Genomic DNA, 26,292 nt, shown 5'->3' on the forward strand with positions numbered 1-26,292 from the left:
AGAGAGAGAGAGAGAGAGAGAGAGAGAGGCCTTTTTTTCCCTGTTGTCAGAGCACCATCTACTGGTCACTTGTGAGACAACACTCTGAACACAAGTACTTAGCAGCCCAGCAGCCCCAGGCCCTAGCTTAAGAGTCCAGACATCCTTAACAATTGACCTCGGGCCACCAGTCCTGTCAGTCCCCTGTGAGACTTTATTGAGATCCAAACCCCTGATTTCACAAAGCAAAGCAGTTCATCTCATAGTTCTCAAGAAGTTCTGGCCCACACATTGGGCAAAAGGTTACCAACACACACACACACACACACACACACGCACGCACGCACGCACGGATGGTGGAGGAAGGAGATTAAAGATGAAACAGCCAAATGTTCTACATGTTTCCCTGCAAGCTGTGATCTGCAGACTCAGAATTCAACAGAAGCAGAGGGAGCAGGTGAAAAAGTTCCTCCAGATTATTAATCATATGAAGATTATTAAATTTCAAAACCTTTATCCTTTATTCCTGATACTTCTGTGAACAATTCAAGGGTCAGTGAAGATAGAGGACGATTAATAGGGAGTTGTGTCAGTCTCATTGTAAAAGGAAGGAAGCAAGACCACCACAGTGTCCCCAGGCCAGGCAGGACGTGGGAGTTCTAAGGCAAGAGTAGAGAATCTACTCCACTCATTCATAAAGACTTCTCCAGACTTCTCAGGCTTTGGGCCGTCTCCATATAAGATCTTAGCCCATCACCAAGGAAGCTGAAAACCTGGGCTTTGGCTAAAGGCCTGTACCCCGCCTTCCATACATCCCTGAGCTTTCCTCTGCCTTGCCTTGCCAATTACACTCATAGCTCATGCTTAAACTATCAGAGCCCCCTTTGTTCCATTTTCCCCTTATTGATCTTTTCCAAGAAATAGACTCTTATGCAAAACAGTGCTCTGAGGAACATAATGCAGAAAGGATTTGGGAGTGGGTTCTTAGGAAAACGTTGGCAGGAAACCATGTGCAAATGCATAGCAGAGAGCAGGATGGCAATGCAGACATCTCAGGAGGCTGCTGGCATTCCCAGCACCACACAGCCTTGCTCGGGTGAAAAATGTACTCTCGCATCCTTATATAATAATGTCCAGCCAGGAAGCAGCACCTCCCAAACCTCAGCTTGAGAAACCTCAGAACACCAAGACCTATCAATCCATCAACCAGCTGAAAAGTTGCCCACAGGAATGTTTGAACCCAGCCTTTGATGGCAACTCAACATCTCTTTGGTAACAACCGTGCTAAGGGTATCACATCGCTTCATTGCGGCAGGGATGTGAGACATATTCTTTTTGTTCTCTGAAGCCCAGAGCATAAAGAACTTTTCCAATGGCTCAGAACTGGGAAATGGCAGTCAGATCTCCTGATTATACGCCTCAGATTCCTTATGGTAGCGACCACTATGAAGGTGGTGTATGTCAAAGAATATCTCCCTTGCTTAAGGGTCGGGTAGTAGACATGATCTTAGTCTTGCAGAAGTAAGACATGACCTTAACTTTGAGAGTCTCCCAGAGGATTGAGTAAGAATATATCCCCCACTACACCGCTGGACTGTTATGAAAGATTGCTGGTTGACATGAGCAGTACCTGGCACACAGTAAGTGCTGGGTAAGTGCTTCCCCCACATTTCATCCATGGTACTGTGGCCGTGGCCACACACAGCAAGCGTCTTGTAACTAACTGGTGGCTCTCTGTTTCAGAAAAGACAAAATACAGTCATTGGATGGCTTTGACTTGGGCACTGTGGGTAGATGGAGGATCAGAGACATACAAGTGCCTAAGATATGGTCAAAACGAGGAATGAAGTTAAGCATGGTGGTATACACATACCAGCACTCGGGAAAGCTGAGGCAGGAGAGTTTCCACTTTGAGGTCAATTTGAGATACATAGCAGGACATATGTCAAAAAGACAAGACCAGGGATGCGGCTCAGTGGCAGAGTGCTTACGTAGCATGTACAATGGCCCTTGGCTCAATGGTCAGCAGGAAGAGGAAAGGAAAGGAATGGGCATCACTAGAGACCAGTCTCAGGAATCCAAAGGCTGTGGTACCTGAGAGAGCTTGGTGTTTTGTTTACAAATTCATGAATGCATAAACCCACTTACGAAATATTCATGAAGCTCTTTTCATGTGCTGGGCATTTTTCTTGGACGTCTGGGGTTCAAAGATAAATTAGACATAATCAGAACCTCTAAGAACATAGAGTTTAAAGGAGAAACAGAGGAGACTAATTCCCAAAAGGCTCTCTCCTAAAAGCAGGACATGGAGTAAGAGAGCCCTAGGGAAGAGCTGAGAAGGAGACAGGCCTTCCAGCTGAAGCCAGCCAGAAAAAGGAAATCCACAAGATCCCAGCACTGTTGGCCTGCAAGGACAGCCCGTAGCATGGGCGCTCAGAATTACAGAGACCCCACACAGGATGCATGGGTTTGGCTAAACAGTCTGCATTTCTATTTGGACGTCCTGTGTCTGGAGTCACAGAGGTGTGTCCTCACTTTTTCAATCCATTCTTTGCCATCAAATGAGATCACTTTTCAGTCTGAACAAGACAAAACAAAAGAGTAAATACGTTGAACCTACTAGATATTGACTCTCACTGAGAAAATCCCAGGGGAAGATTCAGAGCCTTGGGAGAGAAATGACTCCATCACTGCCAACCTCCCGACCTAGGGGTCCATTTGTACTTCTCTGCCAAGGCCAAGTTAAGCAGGAAAAGCAGCAGAGTTCCAACCCCTACAAATGAGGGTGAGCCAGGAGTAGGAACAACTACCGGAAGCAGCCCATCCACCCACCCCCAGGTAGTCGCTTGACTCAGGAAACAACGCAGCCCACATTCCGCAAAACTCGCTCAGCCTGCTTGGGCTTGGATAGATTCATCCATTCAGCAAATATACGCTGCGCACTGTCTGTGTGTCAGGCCTCGGACTAGAACAAGGAAGGAAGGGTTCAGAAGTGGACGCTGCCCCTGCCACTCTTCTCTAGCTTCCCTGCCTACAGGATTCTTGGGAAGATTAGGCTCCCAAAGCAGAGAAAGCTGCTCACAGCTGAAGCACGGCCTTGGGAGGATCCCGAGGCCCAGAGAGAAGAGCCAGTTTCCAGTACTCACCAATCGTTCCTCTCTCAGCGCCCTCTTGGTGGGAATCAACAGCAGATTAAGCCACCACCTGTCCATCACCACGCCCTCTCTCTCCCACTCTCTCCTACACTGAGCAGCTGGTTACACCCACTTGGTATAAAATAATCAGCGTGAATAAGGCACCCCCATGTGATACGAACTCAAGGCTAGTCTTGAAGTGCCCATACACCTGGGAAGGACGTTCTCTGGCTGTGCCTCTGCCCCGCTTCCAAAACTGCACTACGTTTCTCCAATGACGGAGGACAGTCCAAATCTAAGCCTCCTTTCCCCTCACCGATCTCTATCATTTGGCACAATATGCTTCCTCCTATTCCCCGAGAACCACCCTGCCTCTTCACACCCCAGTTACCAGATCTCCCAGTTTCTCACTCTTCCCATCTCTGACTCTTTTCATTGCTCTCATTTTCCTGTGCGGAACGCTCTGTGAGTCTTCGGGCTCTTGTCTTCCCTCCCCTGTCATTCCCTTTGAGCTCCAACCCTCGCCTTGTATGCTCATCTCTGCCTCCAGCTCTCCTCTTCCACCTCCAACTTCCAATGAAATGATGCAAATCTACTGATCATCCCAAGCTCAATGTGAATTCAAGCCATGTTTGTCTTCCTCAAATTACAGTTTTTCTCTCTGGGATGTCATTGTCCCTGTCAATCATTTAGCTTTAGTGACTCCCCCATTGCCTATAGAGTGACCAAACACTTTAGCCCACCAATTCCAGAAAACCTGAATCTCTTCTTCCACACCAGTGCCTAGCACATCATGTTCCACCGCAATGACAGTTACAGCAAGCGTGGCTCCCACCATGCCTCTGCTCATCCAGCACCTGTTGGAGGCTCATCTGGAATGCCCCTCAGCTCATTATCAGCCAATTTCCTTGTGTCTCTCATGGACCCTCCAACTCCTTGCTCCCCCCCCCCCGTTTCCCGCACATTCACAGAACTTTGTCTTCTCCTTTGTAATTTTACTTAGGGTATCTGCATTGTATTAGCTTCATAGCAAGCCTTTATAAAATAGCTAGTCAGATGAATAAATGGACTTTTTCCAACTCCTTTTGGAAAAAAAAAAAGATGGGTGCCTGGTGACTTAGCCATAGGCATCTGGCCCGTCTCGAGAGCTGTCCTTCCTTCATATTCTGGATCTAGCTTTGGGTCTCTACTTCTAGTATAGAGATCACCTCCTCTTTTATATTAAGAAGAGGTGCTTATCTCTCCTGAAAGAGGTCAGACAGTTCTGACTCGGGATCTCAGCACCATAGCAGCTTCATCCTTTTTTATTTAATCTGTTATAAAGTTAGAGAACTCATGGCCCAGAGCAGGACTGAACTTAATATTTGGGGAATATGTTGTTAAAGAAGACCTAGAGATCCTCACATAAAGAGTATTTTCAGAAAATGAAAAACAGAATAAAAGTTAGGCTCAAAAATTGGAAAAAAAAAGAAGACTGTCTTAATTGGTTCTATTTTTTATCTCTACCAAAAAAAAAAAAGACAAACATCATCATCATGTCTCTTTCCTGAAAAAAGAATTACATGACAAGAGGCATCACTGCCCCTGGATGCAAAAATCAAACAAACAGAAAAATCCTACCCTAGATATATATCCCACCTAGAGTCAGCTCTGATTTGATCTGCCACTCAGGTGTACAGACATGCAAGTGATTCTTTTAAGCTATCGGGAGCTTTCAGGCAGGCTTAATCCAGCCCTCGCAAATGAAAAGCATGACGAGCTTTCTTCAGACACTCAGAAGAATGAGGAAACAGGACTGGGAGTGTGGCCGAGGGGGAGAGACTTGACTCCATGCAAAAGGCTGAGAAAATTAGCTAATTGATTAATTAAATTGGGAAATGTGGAAAACTAATTACCAATCAAACAAGAATTTCTGAAATATTCCATCCCAAGACCCTTAGCAATCCGGTTCCGTGGACATAGACATACTCATAATACCACACACTCTCTCTAAAAGACTAAGTTTGTTTGCTTGTTTGTTTAACAGAACGGCTCTGTTCTCAGTCACATTATTCTAAATAATTTGCCATGTATAGTCAATGATTAATACAATAATCCCAAACTCCCAGGTATGTTATTTCCCTTTATTCCCCAATAAATCACAACTTCATATGGCAAATGTCAGGACTGTTTAAAAAAAAAACAGAAAACATGGGTACACATCAAAGAAGCAAAAATTAGTATGTGCAATGTCATAATTAAACCTGGATGTGATGTCACAAAAGTATAATCTCGGCACTTAGGAGGCTAGGGAAGTAATGATGCTAGTCCAAGGCAATCATAACTCTATAGTAAGACTGTGGTTATAGAAAAACTGGGGGCTCGAGAGGGGGTTCAGCATCACCAAGCCAAATGACCTGAGTTTGATCACTGAGACCCTCATGGCCAAAAGAGAGAACTGATTCTTGCGGGTTGTCCTCTGATCTCCACATATGTGTTGTGGAACACACACAAAGATAAAACAGAAAGGAAACATCATAATGAAACATCAATTATATAATTAACATCTACTAACATACATGCAATTTGAAAGTAATGAATAATTACAACATAAAGGTTCATAACAATTGTAATAAATATTAAAAGCTATTAAGTTGAAGGCACTGCTTTTTCTTTCCTTATTTCTCAGAATAATCCTATGGGGTAGGTACTATTATAATCACCATTTTATAGGTAAGAAAAGCTAGACCTAAAAAAGAGCAAATAATTGTCCTTAAAGTCAGACAGATGGTTAGTGACATAGAAAGCCAGGCCCAGGTTGTCTTAACTCTAAAGCCCATTGTCTTAACCCTGCAAGGTCTCTAACTGATGTCAACAGAGATTGGAGCAAGTCACTTTATCTCATTCTGGGTCTATAATTCCAAGGGTAGAAACACATCCAGCCTCTCTAGGTGGGGCTGACAGTCCTCAGAACCAAGTCACTGCAGCCAGTGACGCCGCTAGGTGGCGACCGCTCAGCCCCAGTTCTGTTTATGAACACGCATGTGCAAAGGCCCCTCAATCCCAGGACTCCCGGAGAAACCAAGTGTGGCAGCCAGCCCTCGTGTGCACTCCAGCACATCTTCAGTTTCGTTTACACTTGTTGCACTGCAGTCTCTCAGAGCCACACTTGTCCTGACAACCTGAGTCTTGATTCCAAACCTGTTCCAACTCCTCAAAACTCTTCAAGCACCCAAAGGCAGGCTGTTGCTCACACTGACCCCTGCTGAGTATGGTTTTGTACGTACTGATTTGTCTATCAACAGATGACCAAATTCATCTGAAATGCACGAGCCTCTGAACTTTCTGTGGGCCCATCCCATAGTCCTGGAAAAGCTACTGGCCAAATTCCGGAGGGGGTCAGTGAAGGAGTGACATTAGAGAGGGAAAGGGGACTGAGCTCAGTAGCAGAAAGCAAGGGTCTGCTGCCTGGTAGACCCTAGTGTGACCCAGAACTGTGTATTCAGAGAATCGAGAGATAGCACTAGCCCCACCTCCAAGGACTAGCGATCCTGAACCTTAAGAGTGGCTTCAACTTCTTCATGAACACTTACTTCTACTGCCAACGCATGGCATGAAAGGATTCGGCAAATTTAAATCCTCCTGCCTCTCAACTTGTTTTCCTGCCTGCGCTCCAGCAGGTAAAACACCCACAGACTCACAGTGCTCTGGGCTGTAGAATTCACAGGAGTCTCTAATGTTCAGGTTATTTTTAAACTTTCAGTCCACTCTACCTCCCCACGAACAGCAGGCCTGCCATTTAGAATGGTGTTAACCCACACCCCACCTGCTTTGAAACTTTATAGTTTTTTTGTGTTAAAAGAAAAGGAACAATCCTTCAAACATACACATGTGCATATACAATCACACACAGACACACACACACACACACACAGAGACCTACATGAACATGCACACTTGCACACACAAGATGAAGACAGTACCAGTGATGGGGGATAAAAGATTCAGCTCACAGAATGATGTCAAGATTGTAATACTTATAAAGACACTTAGCAAACTCAGGCTCATGCCACTGCAGGTGAAACTAGTGTTATATTTGCAGGGACACACACCAGGCATTACAGACAAAGTTAAAAGGTAATTCTATACTCCCAAATGGGGAATTATATTCACACAGTAAAGTTTTCAAGATCCTTCATTTGTCTAGGGAGCAAGCCAGGTGATACAAAGTGTTTGGTTATAACTTTCTTCAACTTAAGCATCTTTTTTATGGTTTAGTCTTGGAGACAGAATCTCACTCTGTGGTCCAGGCTAGCCTGAAACTCACAGTAAATTTCCTGTCTCAGCCCCTTTAGCACTGGAATTACAAACATGAGATACCATAACCGGGCTTTTATGTTCTTTCCTTTAAATTTTTTTCAAAGGAAATTCCTCTCAAGAAGAGAATTAGGTAATTTTTTTTTACCATGTTAAAGCAGTAAGTATTAATAGCCAATGTTTGGGGGAGACAGAAGCTCTGTATATACATCACTTTGCCTGATCTACACAAGGAGCCCACAAGCTAGCATATATCTTACATGAGACTAATCATGTAAGATTTACAGTGAAATCAAGCCTGTAAAGTCACACAGCACAGTTAGAATTGGCACCCGATCCTACCACATGCTAGAGTCCTCACCACACCACTATACCTGACTGTCTCTGTACCCTCCAAATCTGAAGCTGAAACTTAACCCCCCACTGCAACAGCATTAAGAAATGGCGCCTGGACTGGTGAGCTGGCTCAGCAGGTAAAGGCACTTGAGGCCAAGTCTGAAGATCTGAGATAGCCCTCTTACAAAAGACAAGCTGGAGATACAAGTATAGCGTGAAACCTGTAGCTAGATGAGAATAACCAGTCAAGGGGTAGGGAAGGAAGAACTTGCAAGTACCCAGGAGTCAATGAGGACCCAGCAATAGACGCTGAGCCTTCCCCCATCTGTAGGCAAAAGAAGAAAGATGAAGCATCCGTCCCTTTATCTGCAAACTACCTTTGCATGGCTACACAGCTTCAAAGAGCCGGTCAACCAGCCATTCTGAGGAAAATAGGCTGGCCCAGATAAAATCAGTTCCAGACGCTCTCCAAGTCTTCCCCTTGGTGGCATAATTTTCAGAACAAATGAACGCTCACAGTTTCTACATCTCTGTTGTGACCCCAGTGCTCTGGGAGCCTCTTACAAACTACATCAAGTAGCCTTCTTACTGAGCCAAACCTTAGCACTCTGTGTCCCACAAGACAAGAAGGAAGAAAGTCCTTTCGCCTTCTCACCCTCCCTGCTGAAGCACTAAGGGTGATAAACGGTTCGGACAAGTGGACTCAACACTGTATTTACACTAAATACAGCTGAAGGAGACTTTAAAAAACCACCAAAGTGTGTCTCTCTGAGGGCTATTAAGACACGCACACACCCCTATTAAGACATGCACACACCTATTAAAACACACACCCCTATACACCAGGACTCAGCAGTACTACCTCTCCTTACCTCTCTGCCCCTTGGGGGAGCATTTCCAAACTCAGGCTCTCCTCCCACCTCTCTAACAGCCCCTTTATCCCCATCTCTTCTGCTTCTACCTCCTAAACATGCAGATCCCATGGGTCCCATGGCCCTCCCTGTGTGTCATGTACATATCCTCTGTGATCTCATTCATCCTGATGCCTCCCACTACAGCTACTATCTGAAAGTGCCCAGCATTTTATCTCTAGCCCTGTTCTTTTTGAAGTCTGGTACCATTTACAACTGCTCAGATTGGGCTCCTCCACCTGGGAGGCCTGACAGCATCATGAATCAACTGGTTTAAAACAAACTCGTCCTCTTCCCTTCTACACCAGCCCCTCACAGGTCTGGGGTTCTGTTTTCAGCCAGCTTCACAACCTCCCCCTACGAGGGCACAACACTCTGCATCATATATGACTCCACATTGCACCTGTCGTTACCTAACGCTACCTTTTTCTCCAGGCCATGTTCACTGTCTCCCTACCTTTTCCATTTGCACGATACCTCTGTGGTCAGAATGTCAGGCCTCGGCACAGCAGATGGGATTAGGCTCTGACCCCATCTATCAGCCTCTTCTGGGTTTCATGAAAGTTCACCGCTTATCTCAACTCTGACCCTGTTCCTACCCTCAGTGCAATATGATCCAGAAAATTCCTCAGTGTTCCATGCCACTATCTAGAATAGTATATGGAAAAAGAATTGCTAAGCAAATTTGTTTTGAAATGAATGAATGGATGGATGGAATTCTCATGTCCATCATACATAGCAATGAAATCATTATAAACTTAAGACTAATTCAAACATTGGTATCATGGAATTCAAGCTTTTATCACTGCTCCATTGTACTCAGATCAATGTCCCCTACAAGTGCTCTGTTGAAGCACAACTGCCACCATTCCCCAGATATGCCCTGTTTTCCCATTGTACATCATTGTTTCCCCTCCTTTCCTCTGACTTTAATAGCAACGCTTGAGAGTCCAACTCAGATTCACTTCTATGACCCATTCTGTGATCATATGGCAAACGTGACTTCTCTAAGTACCTCTGGCACTTTATATCACGCCGTCTCCGAACTGTCCTGTGCATATATCTTTCATGTTACCCAGATTCATCTTGGCATGCTCCATAGTATATACTCCACTCCATCATGTACTGTGTATCCTTGCATGTTTACTAAATATATACATAAAGACACAAATAGATGAATGGCAACAATGAATAGAGCCAAGTGCACACAAGCAAAAAGTGGACTTAGAGGGATCTGTGCTCTATTGGGAAGGCGCTGTGGAAGAAGTGATGAACCTGACCTGGAGGTAATCTGTTCAGCTCAAGGAAGATTGTCTCCAATGTTCATATCTTAAGAAAATTTTGCTTTTTGGGTGAAGATAGAGATGATCTCAGCTCATTCCATTTTATTGCCATGTATACATCCATACATAAATACATAGAGAGAGAGAGACAGACAGCAGAGAAAACGATGCCAGAATTATGTGGGTAGATGTGGTCTATGTTAGATAGGAGAGTAATTTGAATATAAAATTTGCCTAATATTGCCATACATATCAATCTGTTCTATAATCTTTCCATTTTACAGATGAGAGAAACATATACAGCAGGGTTTCTCCAACTCCTCATTCTCTGAATCATTCTTTTCAAATAGATCTCCTGTGTTGTAGGATGGCGAACAGCATTTCTGACTCTTGTCACTAGTTGCTAGGTGACAGGACCGTCTCCTCGGTTGTGACATTTAAAGACATCCATTGAGGGGAATAAAGCCACCCTTGATTGAGACCACCAATGTAATGAAATGAATTTTTCATGGTCCCAGGATTGGCATCCTAACCAGCCACCAAGTAACCAAGAGATGGAGAGTCCCAGCCGACCTCACTCCTTGCATTTCCTCCCTAACATACGGGAAGTCACAGTCTTTGGGAATTGGAGTGAACTCAGAGCTGTGATCAGATGGACTCATAGCCCTGTAAAGGATTCTATACCTCAAGATGGAAGAGAAATAAGGAAACTCCCTCATCATACATCCCAAAGAGATAAGAAAAGGGATTCCTGGTTAATGTAATGAAGCATGAAAGACAACAAAAAATGACTCAAAATATATCTGACAGGAGAGAAGAGAGGGATATAGAACTTGAAGAGTACAGGACAGATTTTCCAATAACTATGAATGAAAGATACATACCATTGGAGTCAATAATTGTCGTGAGTTCTAAGTAGGATGAATAGAAATAAGTCCAACCTATATGGAACCAAGAAAACTATGAAAAGATCCAAAAGAATAAAGGAAAAAATCTTAAAAGCATCCTGACAGGAGACAGATTACTCAGAAGAAACAGCATCTAAATGATCAACTGTAACAAGAGGCCGGAATGTAAACAAATAACACATATTCAAAACATATTGAAAACTCTCAGCTAAACTTTTTTTTTTGACATGTTCACTTCCAGGTTTATTGGCAGTAACTTCACACAGTTTATTCCCGGTACCTGATGTTACACACTTTAGGTTCTTTGAGATATGCCCTATCCTTGTATGTAACTGGCATAAACCCCATTTTCTGAGCTCTCTTGATGGCTTTTGTTATTTCTTTTTGTTTCTTCCCACAAAGACCTGTTGTGTGCCTTCCGTAAATGCATCTGGTAAATGGAGAGATGAACTTGGATAAAAGCTGTTCATCCTTATAATCCACACGTTTCTCACACAAGATACACCTCCTAAGGGGCTCCTTATAGAAGTTTTCCATTGGTATTGGCAGGTCCTTGTTGCTGGCTACCTGTTTATCCTGTGCACAACATCTTCTCCACAGCACCGTGTGAGCTCTGCTATCGGCGAGGCAGACTGCAGCTGTGGTCAAGCTTTTCCTCCCTACGCCACTGCAACCAGAGCCATTATGATTCTTCGCCCTTCCTCTTCCTTTTCCCTCAGGTAAACTTTTATTCAAAATTTGTGTTGAAATAAATACTTTTACCGAAAAAATAATAAGATATTATCATTCCAGTTCAGATTAGGTAGGTATATAAAATATTCCTCAAGAAGGAAATATTAATGGAAGAGAGGAATGACATCAAAAAATGTCATGACCAGGTAAGATGCTGGTAAATATGAAGACCAATTTTAAATATATCTATATCAATATATAATGTATGAGTACACACACGAAATGGAGCTTAATTACTGGACAATAGTGGCACAGTGGTCAGAGGTGATGTATTGCTCAGAAGGAGCCCCGACTTGAAATCAAAACATATTTTCCAAGTTCAGTATCACATGGCAGGGATATCCACTAAAACTCTAGATTTTTTGAAATTGAAATGCCAGTCCATGTAATAAATAAAGAAAAATAAATTAAAGGCACATGGATTATAAAAGGAACAGCGGCTAGGCAGATAGCTCAATGGGTAAGATACTTGCTGCACAAGTATGGGGATCCTCAAATCCCCAGAACCTATGTAAAAAGTCAAATATGGTTAGTTACACCCCATAACTTCAGCATTGTGGGAAGTGGAGATAGGGGGACTACTGAGGGTTTCTGACTTGATGGTCAAACTTAAGCTTCAGTGACAGGACTTGACGTCCTCCTCTGCCATCCCCCCACCCCCACCCCGCTCTCTCATACACACACAAATACTCTCACACACATGTTTATACATACTTTTTAAAAAGCCATTCCAAGTAATAAGAAAGCTCTATAAGGATGCTGAAGACCAACGTACAAAAATACAAGTTCTAATACATCTCCAACAAAAAATCAGAAAATACACTTATTAAAAGATGCCACGCAGATTCTTGCCAGGTTGGTGGTGCACACCTTTAATCCTAGCATCCAGGAGGCAGAGGCAGGTGAATTTCTGTGAGTCTTAAGACAGCCTAGTCTATATAGTGAGTTTTAGGACAGCCAGAGCTACATAGTAAGACCCTGTCTCAAACAAATAAACAAACAAACAAATGCCATATAGAAGCTGCAAAACCATATGGCACCTAAAAGCAAATCTACTAAAATCTGTGAGGGAAGTAGGAGGAGATAATTTAAGGGATGTCACAGAAGCTCTAAGCTAAAAACTGAATCATATTCAGAGATGGAGAAGCTAAGTGCTGAAACATGACAGTCCTCCCCCAAATTAGCCAATAAGGCTGCTCAATTCCAATCAAACCAGAGTGACAAAAAGATTCTAAAAGCCAAGCAATGACCAAAGTTTCAGTCACCAAGACATAGAGACATAGAGGCAGGGGCATAGAGAGAATTTATCCTAAACATATCCAATCCATATTTTTATAAAAATTTAAGTAGTAAAACATGAGTAGAGGGGATATGCAGACCTGTATTGGCTAAATAAGATGCCCAGAAATGGCAGGAAACAATTACCTCATCACTAAATGTTGGTCAAAGGACTAAGCAAAGGGTGGGCTTGAGAGAGTCAAAGTAGAGCCTACCTCACACTGAACACAAAAATTAATTCCAGACAAAAGAGGCAAATGTGAGAAGCAAAACTGTAAAAACTTTTTTAAAAATGCAAATGACTTCTTTTTAATATCAGCATGAAGAAGGAATTTTTAAATGAGACACAATAAACAAAACTCATAATGGCAAAAGCAGATAAATCTTAACCACTAAAATAAACAGCTTGTATGACAAAAAGCACCATTGGCAGAGTGGAAAAGACAAGTGTGGGGGAGAGAAAGTACCACCTACAAGTCATGTGTAGAACACATGTAATTCTCACAAATCATAAGAAAAACATAAACCACCTTCTAGAAATATATAAGCAAAGCATATGAATCCTTAATTCACATTAGAAGAAATTCATACAGCCAATTAACTTCTATTAATCGCTCAATTCTATCAGTAAACAAAGTTCAATTCATATAATAATTGGATTCCACTTCACTCCCATCAAGCTGGCACATTTTAATAATGATAATCATCTCAGTTGTTGGCAATATGTGGAAATGGGAGCTCTGAACTTGGTGGAATACAATGGCAGCCACTCACTCTAAAAAGCAATGTGACACCAAAGCTGAAAATGTACATTCCCAAACTCAGCGCTTGTGCTGTTAGAACCTCCTTTAGAGAAAAACCTCACACTGTGTCCAAAGAAATGTAAACAAGGCCAATCCTTTTAACATTATCTGTAGTGACAGAAAGGGGAAGTCAGTGTCACCAGTACTGGGGGAAATAGAATAAGTTAGGACCAACAATGTATCTGTACAGCAGTGCATCGCGCAGAGTAAGATAATGGCCCGAGTATGCATGCGATGCTGCCAGTAAATATTTAAAGTAAATGTTCACTTTGCATCAAAAAGACACATCCCATGTATCATTTACTTAAAACTCACAAGGAAACTCATATATATATATATATATATATATATATATATATATATATATTAATAATACATATATGTGCAGCAAAATTACAAAAATGCACATAGTAAGAAAATAGCAGTCTCAGAGAACTAGATATATATGCATTTATAATGTTTTATTCCTTTAAGATGGGAAAGAGATAAAGCAAGAATGAAAAATACTATCTATGTAATCTTGGTAGTAAATACATAGGTATCCCATCTTTACATATTAAATATTTGAAAGAATTGTGGTTCCGTGCTCCCCTGTCCAACCTTCCTTTATCCCAATCCTCCTGTTTCCCCAAGTTTCCCCCCTTCTTCCCTTCTAACTTTTCTCTCCCCATCTCCCCTTACCCCCATCCCACCCCACCCCCAAGATCCCAATTTTCTCCCCGGCAATTTTGTCTACTTCCCATAGCCAAGAGGATACCTATGTTTTTCCTTGGGTTCACCTTCTTATTTAGTTTCTTTAGGTTCACCACTTGTAGTCTCTGTGACCCTTATTTATGGCTAGAAACCAATTATGAGTGAGTACATCCCATGTTCATCTTTTTGGGTCTGGGATACCTCACTCAGGATAGTGTTTTCTACTTCCATCCATTTGCATGCAAAATTCGAGAAGTCATTGTTTTTTACCGCAGCGTAGTACTCTAATGTGTATATATCCCATACTTTCTTCATCCATTCTTCCATTGAAGGGCATCTAGGTTGTTTCCAGGTTCTGGCTATTACAAATAATACTGCTATGAACATAGTTGAACAAATGCTTTTAGTTAAGGGAGCCACTTTAGGGTGGGCAAGAGACTTGACCCTAGAGTGGCTCCCAGGGGCCCATGGTGATGTCCCCAGTTAGTCCCTTGGGCAGCTGGGGATAGGCAACCTGAAATGACCCTATCCTATGGCAATACTGACGAATATCTTGCATACCACCATGGAACCTTCATCTGGTGATGGATGGAGATAGAGACAGAGACCCACACTGGAACACTGGTCTGAGCTCCCAAGGTCCCAATGAGGAGCGGAAGGAGGGAGAAGATGAGCAAGGAAGTCAGGACCACAAGGGGCGCACCCACCCACTGAGACAATGGGGCTAATCTATTGGGAGCTCACCAAGGCCAGCTGGACTGTGACTAAGAAAGCATGGGATAAAACCGGAATCTCTGAACATGGCGAACAATGAGGGCTGATGAGAAGCCAAGGACAATGGCATGAGGTTTTGACCCTACTTCATGTTCTGGCTTTGTGGGAGCCTAGCCAGTTTGGTTGTTCATCTTCCTAGACATGGACGGAGGGGGGAGGACCTTGGAATTTCCAAAGGGCAGGGAACCCTGACTGCTCTATGGACTGGAGAGGGAGGGGAGAGGAGTTTGGGGGAGGGGGGAGAAGGATTGGAGGAGGGGGAGGGAAATGGGAGGCTGGGAGGAGGCGGATACTTTTTTTTCCTTTTCTCAATAAAAAAAAAAAAGAATTTCCGGGTTAAAAAATAAATCTAATTTTAAGATTTTGCAAAAAATAAATAAACAAACAAACAAATAAATAAATATTTGAAAGATAATTATGATAAGAAGGAATTCTGAAGAAACTAATTGAGGTTCCCAGAATTGAAAAGACAACTCTAGCTACTGCTGGTGGAAATAGAATTACTACACACATACCTGAGGAAGATCAGTGAGTTTATCTCAGGAGTCATAAGTACATATACAGCCTGAGCTTCCAAATTTTCAGCTTTGAGAATCTTCCCTCATAAGATCTCCAGACTTGTTCATGAAGATGTTTTTATAAAGTGGTTATTAGACTGATATTTGACTGTTTTAAAAAACAGGATTTTTTTATTGTTGTACTAAGCAAATGACAATGAAGTGGCTAACAGACTGTAACAGTCACACAACAGAAAGTTTATGATTATAGAAAGTCTTATGGCCAAATAATACTTAATTATAAAGGACACACTCACAATGCATTAGTAACCTGTGAAGGGAGTTACATAGCAAGATGTGCACATCATAGCCCCCACTTTGGATATTGAACTATTTGGTTGTATGTTTGTGAGTGTGTATATGTGTAGACAGAGGGAGAGGAACCTAGAAGAATATTTCTCAAAGTTAATGATTTATGGGACTAGAGGTCATTTTAATTTTCTTCTACATGCTTCTAGATCTTCTACAATAAACTAAAGAATTTTGTACTTTCAAAACAAAATTAAATATAAGATGGTGTGGTGGTTTGAATGTTTATGGCCCCCTTGGACTCATGTATTTGAATGCTTGGCCCATAGGGAGTGGCACTATTAGGAGGTGTGGCCTTGTTGGAGGAAGTATGTCACTGTGAAAATGGGCTTTGAGGTCTCCTGTATGCGCAAGCCACACCCAGTGTGGCTGACCCCTTCTGCTGCTTGCAGATCAACTTGTAGAACTCTCACCTCCCTCTCCAGCAGCATCCCCGCCTATATGCTGCCATGCCCCATGATGATAACGGACTAAACCTTGGAAACTGTAAGCCACCCCAAATTTGATGTTTTCCTTTATAGAGTTGCCATGGCCATGGTGTCTCTTCACAGTAATAGAAACCCCAACTGAGATAGATGGGTCCAGTAGTTCACATAAGCCACCCTCAGAGACCAATGCTTGTTCTGCAAGAGCTGGTGTTACTTGTATTTGAGTAAGTGAAGACAGCACCAAAAGAGACTGTCCTATAGTCTGACTGAAAGATGGGAAGACAGAGTTGCCTGAAGTATTAGAACCTTCCATCTATACAATAGTCTGAACAACACTATCTCAAGCTATGTCATAGAAGTGCCATCAGAGTATGCATGGGTGGGGGCTGCTCTAAGTCTCTCAAAATGACAGGCTCAATTCCAGACTCCTAAATGACTCCACGGGAATGTCTTGCACAGTTACTTAACGGCATAAATTCTAGAATCCACAGGCTTAAGCCTCGAAGGCAGTCGGCTAAACAAGGGCCAAGATTGAGAACACTTCAGTCAGCTGCCATTGAACTTCACCTTTCGACAGTTTGATCAATTATGGGTACAGGAAAAGAGCAGAAGAGCAAGAATCGGGCTCTTTCCACACTAACATAATTGGATTCTCAGGAAATCTCCGGTAAGATGATGGTATTAGCCCCTTACTGGAAATAAGAGACTAACACCAAGACTAGACACCTAGGAACTCGTTGAGTTGGAATTGAAACTCGGGACTTTCGGAACCCATTACCCAGTCTGTTCTCATTAAGCTAAATGCCTCTTCATTAGTGGTAGCTGTAATTCTTTCCATGTATGAAATACTACTCTAAGAGCAAATGAATTAAACAGGTAAAGGCAAAAGATTCCTGTGCCCTAAGCAAGAGCGGGATCCTAGGTATTTTCCTCTTCAGGGGCACTAATTTGAGTAAGTCTGGGTCACTATGAAGCTCTCCAGTTGTCCCCAGTAGTGTTCCCAATGGCAGAGCCTTGCTATGATCAACAGATGAAAAGGGACCATGGCAAATTTGAATTGGGTTCCTACTGAACCACACAGTAAATTCCCGGTTGCTATGTAGAGGCGAGGCACCACTGAGAGCAACCAGGCCCTCAAACCAGCACCTTTCTCAGTGCAGCTCTGCCTTAACCCTCACCACAGACATGCACACTCATGACCTCCAGAGGTCCTGCTCCCATTGGGACCACCTGCATCTCTTGACTAAACTATGCATTGGCCTTTCCACTGCTCAACTTGCTCCTCTTTGGCCTGCTCTCCCGACTCTCCAGGCATCTTTTTTTAAAAAGTACAGCTGATCATGCATTCCCTAGATTAAACCTTCCTTAATTCTCAGAATATGATATAAATTTGTCTAGTGTCAGTTGGTTGCTGCATCTCTGGGTTAGAGATGCAGTGGTAGTGGGGGGCAAAGGCTGGGATGCTTTTCTTAAGGCGCACCTTTACATGGAAGCAAAAGTGAGGGAGAGGAGAAAGCAGAGGAGGAAGGAAAGCTGGGAGAAAGTGTGTGAACCAGTGAGCCACTGCAAAAAGATAAGTGCACCCCAGAGCAGTCCACCAGAGTACCCAGAATTCACTCAGACCTCCCATTGATCAAAATGTTCTTACACAGAGAGTTAATCTCTCCAACTTCACACTGCTCAAGGAGATCCTGATATTTCATGGGTTAATGTCAAAACAGGAGCTCCGAGGTAAAAACTAACTATTCCTAGATGTGTTGACTGAATGGGTAGTGGGTGTATAAATAAATGATTTAATTGGAAATCCAAAATGAAGAATGAAAACATCTCAAGGCACTAAAAACACAAGACCACTCCCTGCACAACTGTGTAGTCAAGACCCCCTACAAAGATGGTCTTCCAATAGAGAAGCTATCTCAAGACCCCCTTGCCTCCTCACAGCAACTTTGAAAGTCTCAGCCGGGCAGCTGAGATTACAATTACAATTTTCCCATTTTTAGCCCTCTAGGGGAAGACCGGTGGAAGAGGAAGAAGAAAGTCTTCTCCAGCTGTCACCTCCCACAGTTCCACAGCTAGTGCTTCAGGTAAATATTAGTTCCCACTGGAGTTGGAGAATACCAAGGCTAGAGGCAGAAAGATGCAGAGAGGGGGGACTATGCACTTCTGTTAACTTAGCACCTTCCTGGCAGGGGGAAGCTGACTGAGTAAGCAAAGCATGAGATCTCAACTCCAGCACATAAATAAGCTCAAATCTATTTCCTGCTCACCGTTGCCTGTGAGGAAGCCTAAGGAAGGATGACTAATACCCTTGGTCCATTCCCTCTTTTTGCCTTACCACCTCTCAGCGCTGGAGACAAAGACTCGATTCCTCTAAAGACAAGGAGGCATCTGGGAAGGATGTGAAGCTACCACACAGAGGGTGGGGTTTGAGGACCAAAGGAAATACCTAAGGTCATCAAACACTTGACTGAATATGAGATCCTTTCCCTCACCCATTTGCTGTTGACCCATAGCAAGACATGACTCAATCCAGCAGGCAAGGGTATCCAGCCCACATGTAAATACATGACCTCTGGGTCCTTGCATTCTCTTACCTTATCCCCCAAACCTCTGGCCTTCTGTCACTTGCCTGTCCTCATTACATTAATTTTCAGCCTTCATGTGCTGCTGAACTCCGTTTCCATAGCACCATCATGGCTCTGCAGCACTAATGTGGTCTCTTGGTCGGGCGTTCTTGGTGACTCGATGCAAGCCTGCTCCTTCTCCAACCTCCCCATTCTTTCCCTCACCATCCCTCCCTCCCGATTTCTGGTCTCAGCAATGAAAGGCAAGGGTCTGAGGGGTGTTTGAGAACTAGAGAAGCATTGTTGCACATCGCATGTGGAGATTAAACCCAGATGAGAGTGACATGTGATGTGGAAGGCCGAACCTGGAGGACAATGTTGGCTTGGTCATTGATTGCAGCATGCCTTGGTTAACTCAAGCAAATCAGAGACCCACTCGTGTTGTCGTAAGAACTGGGTGGATGGATTTTTAGTAGTCCTCCAGAATTTCCCTGCCATCTACGCAGACCCCTAATCTCATTCCCAAAGCTCTTCTCACATTATTCTTAAGAAAAGCTCCCATGACCTCAGTTTGTCTGCTCCTTCTCAGCCCTTGTCAGTGGCCATCCTTGTCTTCAGAGATTTCCCTGAGGATGCCACTCTGTAATAGTTTCTCCTCCCTTGATCCCTGGCATGTCCGTGAGTGCTTTTCTTAGTTCTGTGTTTTAGGAACAACCAAATTCAAGAACAGGCAACATAATATAGCCAACTTTTTAAGGACTTCTGGGAATAGTCTTAATGATAATAATCTTAGAAAATTTTTTAAAACATGCTCACACACATATAAATGTAGACTTATAAAATAATCACTTTTTTATTTCACAGCATGCCAGGAAAATGTTGTTATCAAGAGGCACAAACCCATAAGTTAGCAGTTAGGGGATCACAGCTAGAGAGTCCTCATTTGACATTTAATCATACAGTGCTTTGCATCTCTGTGCTGTTTTCTCTTGTAATGTTTACTGAGCATCCCAACTTTGCAAGTCTTCTCATAAAGCTAGACAGTACATCCACTCAGGTCAGGCTGTGTCTTCCATTTCCTCGTCTGCCTCCACAGAACATAAAGCCTTGTGCACATGGAATCACTACTGAGAAAGCCTCAGGTCAGAGTACAAAAATACATATGTGTGTGGTGGAGGAAGCTGATCAGAGCGGAGGGGTGAGGGGATGGAGCACATTCCCATTCTCCCCACTTGATACGTTCACGCTGTGAACTCTTGGATGTTACTGATTAAGTATACTTATCTATGATATAGCAGTTCAGTCCACAATGCCACAAAAGCATTTGTTCCTGAATTTCCCCAAACCCATAAATTGTCATGTATTTTTAGAGCAACTCTGTGGGAAAGGAACATAATATTGGGAGTTGGGCTCTATTCCCTGCTTTGCTATTGGGGTGTCATTTGACCTCTTATAGAGCTCAGCTGCTGTTCTGCCAAATATCTTTATTTTAGATTTATTATCTGGACCTTTCTAACTCAGAGTGCTATAATCTTTGCATTTTCTGTCAGGATGTGAATAGCAATAACATATTCCTGACTCCACTGCTTATCACTGTCTTCCCCTTGATTCTAGAAATTTGTATCAGCGAGTGGCTCCAATAGTTTTGAATTTCAAGTACAAGCCAAACTTCAAAAAGTTAAGAGCCTTAACCATGGTTTCCTGTGAGGAGGACCCTTTGTCCACCATACAATGCAGCTCCAAGTCTACACAGTATAGTTTGCCTACTATTTATGAGAAAGAAGGATACTGTATGCTAACGACTATAGTCTTCAGACTTAGATCCCACTAAGGATCCAATGGAGTCAGAGTCAAAATAATGAAGTGCTATTTAATGAGTCCCAAACTCTTTTTCTTCTGGTCTAATCAACCCCTTTGCACTGCGTGAAAAGCAAGGCAAGATCAACTGAGCAACAGTAGATAAACAGTAGAGAAAGGATGTGAACTCAGGCCTCTGGCTACAGAGCCTGCAGTCCCACAGGAACGAGCTGACAGGTGAGCTTGTCCAGGGTGATGCCTCTCACAGCTCGCATCTGTCCGGGGCCAAGGGATCAGGAATTACTGGTGATGAAAAACAGTTTCAAAAATATACAATTGAAATGTCTTAAGTTTGTCCTAGCTGAGAACTCCCCTGAGTCCAGAGCTCACCATCATCACCCGTACCCACATCTGGGCCTTGATTGAAGAGTACCGCAGTTCTAACTCATCAGCTTCCTGCTCTCTGTCTCCAGCCTGATTATACCATCAACCCTCACACATCTGTGTAAGATATTAAAGGACCACCTGGCTGCTGTCACAACATCACTGTTCTCATCCAGAACTTTGAAACAGACTAATTGCTTCAATCCATCCTCAGCACTTTCTCCATCCAATTCTCCATACCTCTTGCCCTACTTAAATACATGCAGTCAAGTTGTCTTAGTGAGGGTTTCTATTGCTGTGAAAAGACACCATGACCATGGCAACTCTTATAAGGAAAACAGGTAATTGAAGGGGTGGCTTACAATTTCAGAGGTTTAGTTCACTATCATCAGGCAGGGAGCATGGCAGCATGCAGACAGAGATGGTGCTGACTACATCTTGATCAGAAGGCAACAGGAAGTGGACTGTGACATGGGGCAATATCTTGAGCACAGGAAACCTTAAAGCCTGGCCCCCTGCTATGACACACTTCCTCCAACAAGGCCATACCTACTCCAACAAAGCCATGCCTCCTAATAGTGCCACTCCCCATGAGCTTATGGGGACTCCACATAAGTTCATACTCCACTCACCACATCCCAGTCGCCCCCCATAAGTTTAAAAAATATCATAATGCACTTAGTCTAACTTCAAAAGTCCCCGTGGTCTATCACAGTCTCAACAACAATATTTAAAAGCCCAAAGTTCAAAGTCTCTTCTGAGATCCATGCAATCTCTTAACTGTGATCCCCTATAAAATCAAAATCAAAAAACAGATTACATACTTCCTACATATAATAGCACAGGATATACATTACTATTCCAAAATGGAGGGAAGGGAGCATAGTGAAGAAACATTGAACCAAAACAAGGCTGAAAACCAGCTGGGCAAACTCCAAACTCTGCATCTCCATGTCTGATGTCAAAACACTCTTCAGATCTCCAAGTCTTTGATAACTGTAACACACTTATTTCTCTTGGGCTGGTTCCACACCATGTCAGCAGCTCTCTTATGACTCTGGCATCTCCAACTCTTGTTTTCTCCAAGGCAATTCAGGTTCCAACTTCATAGCTTTATGCAATGGCCTCTATTTGGGGACACCCCTGACACATGCCTGCCCCAGTAGCTTTCCTTAGTCTTGGGGGTAAATTCAATAGCCCCTTTCTTCTAGCCTTAACTTCAGAACCACATGGCTGAAGCTCCCATGTTCTGCAGTTTGCTGGGGCTGGAACATGGCCACTTTGTTCCATTACACCTTCACCAGCTTTCTGTCCTTCACTGCCTAGGCTTGGCTGGTCTGAAACTGGATCTGCAGACCAGGCTGACCTCAAACTCAGAGATCCACCAGCCTCTGTTTCTGAAGCACTGGGATGAAAGGTGTGCCCCACCACACCTGGCTCTAAGTAAGCTTTTTTAGTTTCTTTTCACAAGTTGGAAGCTCACCTGGGTGGGATCTTGCCCTGAAGTCACCACTCCTTTTATTCCATTTGTTGATCTGTTTATCTCCTTGAACAGAGAGGACTTAACTCCATTCCACTTCCTGATGCTTTTTCTCCTCAAAATTTACATTTTGTAATTTACCCTGCTCAGCTTAGTCTTTTTCATTATAAATCTTCATTAGAATTATTACTAATAACGATAATAACAGAGTCTATACTAGGCTACTTTTAGATTTCCTTTGCCAACAGAATTAATCCAAAACTCTTCACTTTAGCCTCAGGCAGACTCTTTGGACTAGGGCAAAAAGCTTTACCCACCAAATTATAGAAGAATGATCACTAGGCAACATACTAAAATTTTTCTACTCTGAAACTTCTTGAGGTAGCCCCTTACAGTTCATCAAATCATACTCAGCACCACTGTCTTCCATGCTCCTACCAATGTTGTGGTCCATTAAACAGCACTTACAGTATTCTACTGCTTTCCTAACCCAAAGTACCAAAGTCCAAATTCCTCCAAATAAAATATCCCACTCCTGGTACCAAATTCTGTCTTAGTTCAGGTTTCTTGCTGTGAAGAGGCACCATAACCACAACAACTCTTATAAAGGAGAACATTTAATTGGGGTGGTTCGTTTATAGTTCAGAGGTTCAGTCCATTATCATCATGGTGGGGATTATGGTGGTATGTAGGTACACATGGTTCTGAATCATAAGGCAACAGGAAATGAACTGTCTGTCACATTGAGAAAAGCTTGAGGAAAAAAAAAACCTTCAAAGTCTGCTTTTACAGTGACATACTTCCTCTAACAAGCCATGCCTTCTTCAACAAGGTCACACCTCCTAATAGTGCCAGTCCTTTTGGGATTATGGGGGCCAATTGCATTCAAACAACCACAGACTCCAAAGAAATCTTTGAGAAAAGGGATTATTTCTTAAATTCTTTGTGTCCATTACAGAATCTAGAATTGGTACTTGATAAATATTTTTTTAAAAAAGGAAAATGGCTTCGGCCCATGCTACACACACTATGAAGTTGTCACAAACTTCTAGGCAGTTCTCAGAAATGGAAACCACGAAAGTAGTAAGCCTTAATTTCACTAGATAGTTAGGAATTAAAATGATTTATTTGGCTTCAGGGTCCTTTCTTTTTATGCCCTAATTTATATTTGCTGGAACATCAAAGCAAACTACAGCCTTTTAGAAATAATTAATGGAAAAAGGATTGCATTAATGAAGGCACAATTCCTGAGGACAAGGGCATTGTTATCCAAATGCTTGAAATACACTGGCTTCAGGAAAATAGTGCCACAAAGTGTCCAACACAAGTCCATCAACAACTGAAGACACTGAAACTGTCCTCTTAGTGGTCATAGGGGCAGCAACAATGGGTGACTGGGAAAGAATCCAAGCTGGTAAAATTTTATATCTACTCCTATAATGTTAGGAATACCAGGAATACAGTAGGAGGGGCTGGGCACAGAGATCGAGGGTATACCGCAGAGGAAGAAGAAGCATAGGACACAGGACCGGCATCAGAATGGGAAAGAAGAGTTGTCTTGACAGATCTGAATGTGGTTCTGGAGGCGAATGCAAACCATACTCAGAAGACAGTTGGGGACAGGCCTCCTAGAGACAGGAGAGTGTAGGTTTGTATGCTGACAACTGCTTCCTGGGGAAACCAGTCCCAAAGAAGGCTTCAAGAAAATTCCAGTTCCTGGGAACTGAGGAACTGCCACAGCTACTGGAGGTCCCCTGGATGCCTCCTATTTTTCCCCGTTATCCACAATCCAAAGCTTCCCTGAAAGGCTCAGGGAACACAGTTCGTGAAGCACTAATGAAGTGTGGAAGAGCCATATTTTAAAGGCTGGCTCCATAATAAATATTTAATTTTGAATTTATCTCAATCATCAGTTCCTTATCTCTTCAATACACTCTAATGTGCCTGCCAAATGAATGATATGAGGTCATAAGTATCACAGGCCTTTGTAAACTGTAAACTACCATACACAAACACTTCTATTAAAATCCTACCTACTTATTCAAGAGCTTAAGCTATGAAAGAGAAACGCAAAAGTCAGTTCTGGTCCCATCTAAGGTGCAATATTTTCTGTGGAGAATCCCGATGAAGGCAAATTGATTTATTAAGGCCCTCGATAGGCCATAACCACCAGGTTGGAGGACATCTTTCTTCCGTGAGAGCCCCAGGCTGAACTAGGAAAGATGTGGCCCCTTTACTGTATGTATTCATCCTTAATCAGTCTTCTCAGAAACCTCATGCCTTTCTAAGGGACAGGATTAACCTGTCTACCCCAATTAGATTCCACGTTCCTGGAAGGCACTAACATGTCACCCTTCTTCAGTGCTGTCCTTAGCTCTGGGGGTTGATCTTGTTGTCGCATGCCCTGCTTAAAATGGTTCATCTTCACACTCGCTGTAAAGTCAAGTTCAAAGTCTTTAGCAATGGACTTTTCTCCTTACCCTATGCTTTCTTCCCAGTAACTCTGTTGCATGCCCCGGCTTTCATCTTTAGGCTTATGGCTCTTGAGCAGAGGACTCCTGGACATGGCTTCTATTATTCCAGATACCCGCAGGACACTTAACTGTCCTCAAGAGGAGATGCTAAAATTTTGAATTGGCATGGCAAGAATAATAACCAAGTAAAACTGGAGACCTCCTTCTGTGTGCACATTAATCGTTTGGTTTCTAGGTCTTAGGAGGTCCTAGAAACTATTTGGGGCATGTAAGTCAGTGGATAACAGCATGAATGAGGCTTCTCTGTTCAGAGATTATTCAGGATCACAACCCAAGCCCTATAAGTGATACCAACTCTAACTCAGTCTTTTGTATCTTAAACGCCCTTCATATTCAGCACAACCACACTTCACCCAACCCTGCCACACCTGTCCTGCCATTACGTCTCTGTAGCAATGAATGGTTTTACTCTAACCTGCCCAGCCGCTCAAGTTAGGAAATTGGGTCTTCTGGTTGTCATCTCTTTATCCTCTCAATTCAGTCACTTCCCACATCCTGTCCTGGGTAATTCCTACATATCTCTAATGTTCTCGTTTTTTCCCTAGTCTGTAAGTCACTTCCTATATCACTGCCGCAGTGGGTAACCCCTGACTCTGGTGCTGCCTCCCCTAAGACGCTCTCTGAAACTCAGCTAACATAGACTTCTCTAAAGACAATTAAATCAGACAGCTAGTCTATAAGTACTTAGCAGCTCTGTAATTCCTGGAAGCAAGAGCACCAGCTTCTTTGCTTGGTCTATCTAGTGGTTTTAGTTCCTGCAAGTCTAATCTCTCTCCCTCACCATTTTATAATATTAACATCTCTCCAATTCATACCCAGAATCTGCTTTGAGGTCTCTCATGTGCTGAAATCTGTCTAGCCTGTGAGTATTTGCCCATGCTTTCTAGTCTGTCCAGAGCTATGGTTCTTTTTCACTTCCTGAAACCCCTGTAGACACACACAGACATAGACACACACACACACACACACACTCACTCACTCCTTTCCCATAGCTCTCCAGTTTGTGCGCATGTTCCTTTTTCATAAGGAAGGTTTTCCTGGTTATCCACTGGAAAGACGGTGCTGAGTTCCCTCTCCCGTACTCATGCAACACCCTGCACCTTCCTGCTACT

The 26,292-nt window shown here is 43.0% G+C and overlaps 1 protein-coding gene and 1 pseudogene across 7 annotated transcripts in view; both read right to left on the reverse strand.

Annotated features, from left to right (window-relative positions):
• Nucleotides 1-26,292, reverse strand: part of Cacna1e (calcium voltage-gated channel subunit alpha1 E) — a 492,139-nt gene that overhangs the window by 322,010 nt on the left and 143,837 nt on the right. The window lies entirely within an intron of this gene.
• On the reverse strand, nucleotides 11,115-25,212 carry LOC102000737 (annotated as a pseudogene).

The sequence above is a fragment of the Microtus ochrogaster genome (assembly GCF_000317375.1).
Source record: "Microtus ochrogaster isolate Prairie Vole_2 chromosome 6 unlocalized genomic scaffold, MicOch1.0 chr6_random_2, whole genome shotgun sequence".
NCBI lineage: Eukaryota > Metazoa > Chordata > Mammalia > Rodentia > Cricetidae > Microtus > Microtus ochrogaster.